General features: G+C 39.4%; 1 long non-coding RNA gene across 1 annotated transcript; it reads left to right on the top strand.

Moving 5' to 3' along the window:
* The first annotated feature begins 310 nt into the window (after positions 1-310).
* Positions 311-5936, top strand: LOC128781906 (uncharacterized). The gene is made up of 5 exons (XR_008428557.1): positions 311-596; positions 1417-1505; positions 3037-3177; positions 3981-4125; positions 5111-5936. It is a non-coding gene; the product is annotated as an uncharacterized LOC128781906 (long non-coding RNA).
* Positions 5937-6885: the final 949 nt, after the last annotated feature.

Below are 6885 nucleotides of genomic sequence, written 5' to 3'. Positions count from 1 at the left end.
GGTTACTTAGAGATGACTGGCATATCATGTTAATGTGATTACTGTATGGAATAATTGCACCTTATGTCAGGAGTTCTGGTGACATGGTCTTTACTCGTGAGATATTTCCCACTACCAAAAACCTGAAAGCATGTCAGCCCAAACTTCTGTGTTAAATTGTAAAATCAGTGACATTGTGTTAATATTTTTTTTTTCCTTTTCTCTCTCTCTGATCATAGAATTGGTCAGCTGTGCAGCCTGGGCTACAGAGCGTGGGAAACTGTGAGGACGGGTGTCTGGCAGCGCTCGCTGTGTGCGAGGGCAGCGCGGGTCGGGCCCGGCCCTGCTGAGGCGAGGCCCGGCGCGCACAGCCCAGCCCCGGGCCCGTGTCCCGGCCCCGCCGTGGCCGCCAGTCCCTGGCCCGCCCGAGGCCGGGCTCACACCCACCCTGGAGCCCCGGGCTGGCCTGGCCGTGGCCAAGTGACCGCAGGTCCCACCTGGGGGAAGGGCCCAGGAAGGCCAAAGGCTATTTAAACCAAATTCTGTGGCAAGCACACGTCCTGACCCTACCTCCTCTTGGAAATTCTATCGGCTGAACACCACTGGAACCAGCACTGGTAGCTATATTTGCTCTTTTCTACATCTTTTCTGTCTTTTTCTCTTTCTGCTTCTTCTTCTAATTCCCTCTTCCTGTAGTTTTGACAAACTTAAAATCAGATGGGCTTAGAATTTGTTTACTCCAGTTAAATGTGCTAAGTTAATCCTTTGTGAGAAGTTTTGTGCTGATTGGATGCTGCTCTACACTTTTGCCAGCATTCTCTGATTTTCTGAAGGTTGTCAGTAAAGTTTTTTGTTGTTTAACCCCTTGAGAATATTTTGTCAATATTTTTTTTTTGCATCTAACTCAGGGTACTACCAAAACCCGTAAGTTCTTTTAAGAGTCTCATCAAGCAAGATTCTGGGGCCTAAAAAGTGCATTTACTCACTTGCAATCTTCATGCTATAGTGTTGGTATAATTCTCACAGCAGTAAACCGAATACAATGTAAAGGCAGGCAATGTAGCTGCAGGCAATCCAGAAGACTCCTGGAATGCATGGAGGATAACTTCCTGAGGCAAGTAATAGATAGATGGCTCTGCCATTGGGGATGATGTGATACTCGACCTGATTGTCACCAACAAGTAAGTATCACCAATAAGTTTGCTGGTTAGCAGACCAGCGGGGGACATCAAGAAGCAGCTTAAGCTGCAGTGATCATGCATGTGTAGAGTTTGCAAACCTGAGGAATATGGACCAGGACCCTGAATTTTAGGAGGAGGAGTTAATCTATAGGGCCTGCTGGGAAACTGCCCTCTGGAACAGGAAAGCAGAACAGAGCTGGCAGATATTTATGGACGCTTTTCATAGAGTGCAACAGCTCTCAAATCTCATGTGCAGGATGACAGCAAAGGATGCCAAGAGACTGATATGGGTGAATCAAGAGCTGCTGGTCAGACTTAAGCATAAGAAGCAAATGAACGGTCTGTGTAAGTAGTAGGAGGTAACCTGGGAAGAATATAGGGACACAATCAAGTTATGTAGGGATGGGGTGAGGAGGGTCAAAGCATGGCTGAAGATTAATTTGACGAGATTAATAATAAAGGCTTCTGCAGGTATATCAGCCATAATGGGAAGACCAACCACATGGATGAACACAAGTGGTAAATGGTAACTATGGACAGGGAGAAGGCAGAGGCATTGCCCCATCTCTGGAATTGTTCAAAGCCAGGTTGTATGGGGCCCTACATACTAGAGCAACTTGATCTAGTAAGTGGTAACCCTGTCCACAGCAGGGACTATGTGATCTTTAAGGTCCTCTCTAACCCTAACAATTTTATGATTTTATAATTAATTCTATTCTATAAAAGTATGTATAAGTTTGCAAAATAATTAGACTTAGAAATTTGTACTTAATATTACAAATTAATTTGATTTGCTCAATTCAAGTCTCAGATGACAAGAGAAAGATAAGAAATAAACTTTTTAGACTGAATTTACTGGACTACATTTACAGGACACTTTTTGCAGTGTTAGGAACAGCTTGTTTTTCTTTTTACTTAACTCCTCTAAAAATAAAAATATAATGTTGGTTTTAATAAGTTAGATGATAGCTCGTTGAAAGAGTTAGTTGGATTTTTCTTTTGCTAATGGACATCAGAGAATTCCTCATTAAAGAATGCGTAAGGAGAATTAGGATGAAAGAAGTACAATTACTTTTAAATATCTGTCCCCAAAACCTGGGTATCAGACTGGTGATAGTCTTTATTTTAAGCTGGGTCAGCAAACATTACTCATGCCAGATGCTGTCCTCTATTTAATGCCAAAAAAGAACCTAATGGTTTATTAATTGCCATTAGGGTAACTGACTTCAAAATGTAGATCCTCTGTTTACACAGATGTTGTACAACCATGGAAACCATTAATTTCCCCCAGCAATTTTCTGCAAAGCTTCTTGTATGTTTTTTCTCCTGTGGTTGTCCAGGACTCTCAAAGCTTGGTAACATTAAGCACCTGCATATTTCACTGCAGTGTCTTATCTGTCCCACATGAAATGTCTTCTCCAGTGGACATATAGTATATTTTTGTCAGGTCAGACCTGGAGCAACTTAAAGACAATTAGAGCTCTGACCCAATGCTCAAGAAGAGTATTCTTCCAGGTCTGTTGGAGAACACGTTCTCTAATATCTGGATTATAAAAGGGCATTTGCGCACTGTTCTTGGGAGATGATCTGGCCATCACACTCAAGGATACTTTTATACTGTGTTGTCCTGAGTCAGTTTCTTTGAAGCATACATATTCACCATCAGAAAGAGGGTGTTTTCATCTCATCAATCCATTTCATAGGATTTCTGTGGGAGAGAAAGAAGATAGGGATTCCAATTTCTTCTCCAAAAAGCACATAAAACCTAACCTGACTTAAAACAATCGAGTTTAAAGCCCTGTTCTTTTTTTTTTTTTTTTGCCTATTTCATTCTTTCTGCGAATTCATATTCAAATTTACTTCTTTTGCTTTATAGCCTTCATTAATTCCAAGTGATGAGTGAAGTTAATGGGAAGTTTTCTTCCCACTGAGGTGCAGATTTAATGGATGCTTAAGAACACAGAGGAAGCCTGTCTCAAACTGAAAGCAAAGGGAATATGCATAGGCTCTTTGAAAGGTAAGGGTTATAAAAATAAATTGCTAACATCTTCACTGTTTGTTTCTCAGAGGCTGAGCTGCCACTAGTACATTATTCATGTTGTTTTTTTAAAGACACTAATTATTTTACATGATGTTTATTAAGACCTTTATATCAGCGCTATTCACCAGCTACCCAAATTCTTCAAGTGCAAGCAAAAGAAATAAAGGTCATCCACGGCTTTGACATGCTTTTGATGAATATGGTCTGTATAACATTTACCACAACTCAGAACAGAAGCCATTATTTAAGTAAAGCTGGTTATTGTTCATTAGTACAAAGAGTGTGCAGTAAATACAATGAAAGATTACTCGGTTTACTACATCTTTGTCATCCAAAGCAGCTCTATGAATAACTACAGGGATTTGTCTTTGAATGACTTATTTGCTTGCTGCCTAATAAATAATATGTAATTAGGTTAATATATTGTTTTCTAGTTATGCTAGCAATGTAGTAGAGGTAAATAAAAGGGTGATTTCACATACAAAAGAATGGTAGATAATTTTAACACAATCCCTTAAAACACTTGGACTCATTAGGTATGGCTTAAACTGCTGGGAGGTCTATGTGTAAAGGAAAATCAGGAGATAGGTTTAATGAGTTCCTTATTACTCAGGTCATGAGTTATTACACAGGTAGTATAAAACTGCAGCAACTATTATGCATTGAATAAAAGACCCTTGATGACCTGACACTGGAGAATGACAATATACTGTGCTAGATTACAAGTCTGGACGTTTTACTCAATCTACCAACATTTTTTTCTGGAACTTATATTTCAGGATCAACAGTGAATAAGTGTCCATTTGCATCAGCTGGCTCCACTGGAAATAAATGTTTGATGAAATGTCTTGAGAAGATCTCATGGCACTCAGAGGAGTTGCTTGTTTACTGTGTGAATGTTGAACAGGCTAAATGCCATGATGTGTAAGGGCAGTGACAAAAAACAGCAGTAGGCAAAAAAAATATTAGCTCTTTACTAAGAAAACAATGAATATGACGTCACCAGTGGTCCTTTAAAGATTAAAAGCTTGTTCAGTAATATGCTCACATACCAGCATCTTGTTTTAAAAGAAATTTAGGGATGTTCTTCAGGATGTTAAGACAGTGCATGTGTCCCTTAGGCCATTTTAGAATTCTCTTAAACTACCAATCCCAAATCATTCACCATTTGTAGAACTCAGTATTAGAAACAATGAGGAACAGTGGTCTTTAGACATCTGAGTAGAGGCATGAGTGATTGTTATTCACATGCAATTTTTCTTTTCTAATGTAAATATCTTACTTATTCCATAATGTCACAGGTTTTATGAATTTTCAAACTGGGTCTATAGAGAAAAAAATAAAATTAAATCATTATTTGCAGTCAAAAACATACTCAAATGCTTTCTCCAAGTCTTTTTGGGCTGACAGAGGAATTACAGATGAGGCTTAAGTCTCAGTGACATGGATCTTCTACTGTTTTTCCTTCAGTAGGATCTTTGTTCATGCTTGCTAAGCCTGTTTATAAAATATGTCAAATTCTTGGTCAATATATATAAAATATTCAATCACTGGTCTTTACCAGACTAAAATACTCGCCTGTGAAAGTCGCCACCTCACACAACAAGCTCTTTTCCTGACCCATACTTCTGAGGCAGCATGGCCTCTATTGTTGGCAGAGACCAGAGGAGAGGATGTTATTGTCATAATCACTAAGTTGCCAAGGAGATTGATTTGCCTCAATAAAATTGAAAAGGAATCAGATTTGTCAGGTGGCTGGTGATGAACTGGATTTGTCCACACAAATGATGGTTCCTATCATCTGTGAAAGGATGTGTCCCAGGGACAAGGGCTGACTTTGCTGGAAATGATAAAACTTTTCAAATTTTTTTATTCAACTTTAGTCAGGGCTTTGTTCTCCTTTGCTCAGGGGCAGAGGAATTGAACTTCCTTTTTAAAAGAAAGAGAACATTCTCTGTTCATCTGGTGATGCCTGACGAGCTACAAATTTGGAGTAGACAGAAGATACACAGGAGATAAACGTCAACGAACATAACTCAAATCATCACCCCTTGGAGAGGTTACAGACACCAGGTCTGGAAAAAGATTGATAAGAGAACCAAAGAATGAGGACCAAAGTAGCATTGAAGGCAAAGTGAACAATAACCAATAGGAAACTGAATACTACGAACTGTGTAATTTAAGACGAATGTTTGAGAAGTTCTTTGGGTTTTGTCTGTATACGTATGTGAAAAGTCTGGTAAAGAACCATGTGTGATGGAATAATTTTCACTGCACATCCCAGACATGTGTAGATGAAATTATTTCTATTGTGCATCCTAGCCAGAATAAAGTGATCCTTGATCCTCTAACATGAAAATATGTTGTTGGAGCATTTCTGTTTTTCACACATTTTGGTGACAGCTTGATTGAAAGAGGCTTTGTTGGTGGGTGTCAGCTCTCTTACTGTCTGTGCTGAATCCGGTTGAGATAGATCTAATGTTCTATGTGGTAACTCATAATGTGCTGCTTCTTTATTTCCTTATTTGGTAAAACTGTGTTGATACACCAGTGTTTTGTCTGTTGCTAAAAAATACCTGAACACCTTCAAGGTATTCTGTTTTTTGTCCCCTGTTCCCAAATTGAGCAGCCTTAGGAAGGTCAAGAAATTGAGAGAAGACACAGCCACAACATCTGATCAGATCTGACCAAAGCGATATCTTATACCATAATTTGTCGTGTTCAGCAACAAAAGTTCAAGGGAGGGGGAAGACAAGGAAGACATCTGGTCTGGTGTTTGTCTTCCCAATTAGCTGTTATGTGTGCTCAGGCTCTACTTTCCAGGAAGTAGCTGGACACTGACTACCCATGGCAAGTAGTAAACAAATTCCTTTGTTTTGCTTGCATGCACAGCTTTTGCTTCACCTATTAAACTGCCTTTAACTTGATCCATGAGCTCACTCACTTTCTTTCTATTGTGTCCTGATCCTACAGACGTGTGGGTGCTCAGTTGTTTGCTAGAGTCAAGCCACCACACTTTCCTTGTAAACTTGGGACAGGTAACATGCAGTTTTAGAAAAGTAGATTGTAACTCCAACCACAGTTCTAGGATTTCTTCAGCTCCTTTTGTATCTTGCATGGTATGTGTTTTGCACCACAATCTATTCTCAGCAATTTGAAAACCAGCTTGTATTCCCTAAGAGTGGCAGGCAACTGACTCTGCACACACTACTTTGAACATCTAGCCCTAAGGCTCTGGCAAATGCACTAAGGAAAGGAATTTTAGAGATGAGATTGTTCCTTTTGTCCTTACCTCACCCCATTGGATTTACTAGCAGCTACTATTCACTGTTTGGCCTGTATCACACACTGTTCTCCCAGTCCTGTGCATTGCCAGAGGCACAAAGCGACAGATAGAGAAAAGTGATCAATTCTCAGTTTGAAGTGAAATGGCAGGTCAGGAATAGGCAGGAATATAAAACATGACTTTGGTGTGCAACACTTGATATGTTTTGAAATCTGCAGTGTACCCAATTTGAGAACAAGCTGATACTTACCCCTCAATTGCATGCTTCCCAAGTACTTTCAGTCACTTTTCATGGACTATTTAGTAAATAACTGATTTTAGTACATGTTTAGCTTGCTTAATAGCATTATTTAATACTGTGCATTATTTTGGGTAAAATTGTTATCGATTTTTAATAG

This window comes from Vidua chalybeata, chromosome Z (assembly GCF_026979565.1).
Source record: "Vidua chalybeata isolate OUT-0048 chromosome Z, bVidCha1 merged haplotype, whole genome shotgun sequence".
In the NCBI taxonomy this organism is placed as follows: Eukaryota; Metazoa; Chordata; class Aves; order Passeriformes; family Viduidae; genus Vidua; species Vidua chalybeata.
This window is presented reverse-complemented; position numbering and strand designations above follow the sequence as displayed.